Source organism: Calidris pugnax, unplaced genomic scaffold (assembly GCF_001431845.1).
Source record: "Calidris pugnax isolate Ruff unplaced genomic scaffold, ASM143184v1 scaffold138, whole genome shotgun sequence".
Classification (NCBI taxonomy): domain Eukaryota; kingdom Metazoa; phylum Chordata; class Aves; order Charadriiformes; family Scolopacidae; genus Calidris; species Calidris pugnax.
This window is the reverse complement of record NW_015090858.1, coordinates 316,134-319,439: the sequence shown is the minus strand read 5'-3', so window position 1 is coordinate 319,439 and position 3,306 is coordinate 316,134.

Sequence of the window (3,306 nt, the reverse complement as noted above, 5' to 3'; positions counted from 1 at the left end):
TCTCGGCAAAATTAAAACTGAACTGCATTTTTGAGATGAATGCCCTTGTCAAAGAACAAAACCATCCATGGGGATCTGCTCTACGATTTCTATGGTTTCTCTCTGATTGTCACAGACACCATGAACTATTTTTTTCTCTTTGGTAGAAAATCTGTCCACCCACGATGCTCAGACCTCTCTCCCCACTGGGGATCCCCAGCGAGTCCTTCAGCCTCAGCAAGTCCAAACCAGCGAGATATTCAGGAAAAACCGACACTACAGAAGTCAGATAAACGGGCTGGAAAAGTTTACTGAGGGAGCAGCTCCTCAAGCTGAGTTAGAGGAAATTCAGTGAGAGCCATTCAAGTACAGCAATTCAGGAATAAATACCAGTGTAACCGTTCACCAACGGCCTGTGTGTCCCAGCCCTGCAGTCAGAGAGCAGCCCAGCGAGTCCTTCAGCCTCAGCAAGTCCAAACCAGCGAGATATTCAGGAAAAACCGACACTACAGAAGTCAGATAAACGGGCTGGAAAAGTTTACTGAGGGAGCAGCTCCTCAAGCTGAGTTAGAGGAAATTCAGTGAGAGCCATTCAAGTACAGCAATTCAGGAATAAATACCAGTGTAACCGTTCCCCAATGGCCTGTGCGTCCCTGCAGTCAGAGAGCAAATAGTAAAAGCATCTGCAAGAGATAACTGAGAAAAGTAAGAAAATTGTCACTGAGATTAAGTTCATTATAGCACCTGCCCTTCTGTTTTTAACATCTAACTCCTTCCACTTCATCAGGGCTATAGATCTCATTGAAAAAATAGGGCATCTAAGAATTAAACAATGAAATACTGTGCCTTACTTGCCACTGTAGATCTAGTCTTTCACCTGAACTGAATTCATTCCAGCTCCGTTTCTGCACCGCAGCTGAGTGCCAGAGACAGCTGAGCCATTCCACAGAAATGCTTCACAGAAACGAGACTTTATTAAGCCAGCAATTATGGAATTGTTTATATCAAAAATGGAATATCATGGGAACATCTAGTACTTCCTTGCATGAGCCGCTGGAAAGGATACAGGAAAAGATAATTACAGTATTGCCTAAAATCAAGACAGGACGAGTTGTAAAATAATGCTGGTTATCTCTTACATGTCATCGGGTTGGACCAAAAATCATTATCTGTTCCAGACCCAGCAAAAAAAATCTTTAAATTGCCTTTTTAACAGTCAGGTTTTGCATCGCACCCTGTAGGGAAAGAGCCTACCTCCCAGCTGGGCAGCACAGCAGATCAGTTTGCTTCCTAACGCACGTTTAATGTGGTTCAGGAATGGAAACCCAGGAGGAGGGAGCCCAAGGGCACAGCTGGATCCTTGAGGTGTAAGTTCTGAGCACATCCTGGCAGAGCTTTCTTTGCCCTCCCCATCAAATGTTCTTGAGCAGTTAAACGCAGTCAGAGGGACGCTGGTGAAGCAGTCACTAACACTGCTCAGTGGAAAAACCATCAGGAGCAGCGCAGGACTGATTTCTGGAGGAAATCAGAAGGAAGATACGTTCAGCTTCTCTTCCTCAGTAAAGAATTTCACTGTATAGATTAAAGGAAGCCTGTTACAAACAACAAACAAGGCGGATGCTAAGTCTAGACAATTTAGAAACTGAGATTTTTCCATTGGCCCCTTAGCTGCTCAGCTTTACTTAAATATCAAAATTGTATTTCATGGGCCTTTCTTAGGGAACGTTTACATAATTTCTGTTACAAAGGACCCAAAGAAGCAGCCGTTGGAGCAGATGAACTGGCCGTGGCAATGACCAACATGACTACACATACGGTACTGGACGGTGCTCGGGTAAACACCCTGATAAAAACATCAAGGAAATTGCTGTGTTCCCCCCAAAATCTTTGCGATTGTCTGATTCTAGAGACCTCTGATGCCGGGAAACAGAGCGATGGATGGAAGTGCAGGGACAAGGTCCCTCAAACAGCACCTTGTACCCCCAAAACAGCCCTTCTCCCTCTCCAGGCCTGAGGCCAGGAATGGCCGTAGATCTCTGTGAGGGAATTTTTCAAAACAAAGGCATATGGTCGCTCGCAGTCCCCGTCCGGTGCGCGGCCAACGCCGAGGGCAGCCATGGAACAGCACTCCGTGATCCTTGCTGTGAGGGTTTGGGGAGAGAAGGGAGAAAAGTGACAGGCACAACTGCTGTAACCCCAGACGGCTCCGCAGGCAGACGGGCCCCGGCCACAGCAGCAGCTGAGCACAGACAGCTGGGGGGCACCGACCCCTTGGGACGGTGGGTTTACAGCGTTTTCTTCAACAAACTGGAAATAACCACAAAAGAAGAGTTCATTTGGAATGGTACCTTGAAGGGCCTCCTGACCCGCGGCCCCACACTCCCCTCAGCAGGCTGGACAGGGCAACAGTGGCCACAAGTTCCAAGGCAACTGTTGTGGCAGCGAAGCCATGGTGAGGAGCTGCCTCCTCACGTTCTCCATCCACACGTTCCAGCCCTGCTCCGGCCCCCTCCTCGCTCTCGTGTCCCTGTCACCAGCTCTGTGCCACAGCAATAAACCCATCTGCTTAAAAACAACCATCACTTTTTCTTCCCCGAGTTCCTTTCACCAGGTCTCGCAGTCGGGAGCCAAGTAGAGGATGAGCCACAGGCACGGGGACAGGGGCCAGCCCCACTGACAGGGTGACAGGGTGACAATGGCACTGCCACCACAGCCACCTTCCAGCAGCCACCATGGACCTGGACCTCAGGTGGACGGGGGCCGGCTGGCCCCCCTCATTCAACATCTACCTTTAAAAACAGTTTAATTTGTCGACTAAATGCTTTTTCTCTGTACTTTTGTCTTAATGTTGTTATGTTGGGGAGGGGAAATAGAGACTGTGTTATTTAAGAATATGTGTGATATGTTATCATAGTAATATATATATTTATACCTGTATAGGAAATGCGTTATTTAATACAGCATATTCTGCTTGTATCCTGCTAACATTTTATAGGAAGAAAAGATGTTAGTTTACACTCTGGGAAAAATAAATTTTCTATACACTGTAACCACAGAAAAAAAAAAAAAAATCAAAGGTAATTAATTGGTCTGTCTGATAGACCACCACCGAGAGGAGGGTAACTCAGGCTCAGTTTTCAGGCAGAACAGATGCTGATGAAACAGTTTCTTTCAGGCACTTTCCTCCTCCGAGGCTCAGTTCCAGCGTGAGCTGCTTCTGGGCTGTTGGTCAGGTTCAGGCCCGACGCTCTCGGGACCATCTGAACATCAAACTCGTCAGCTGCTTTTTCAGCCCAGCATTAGCATCGGCTCTTTCAGGGCTTGTTT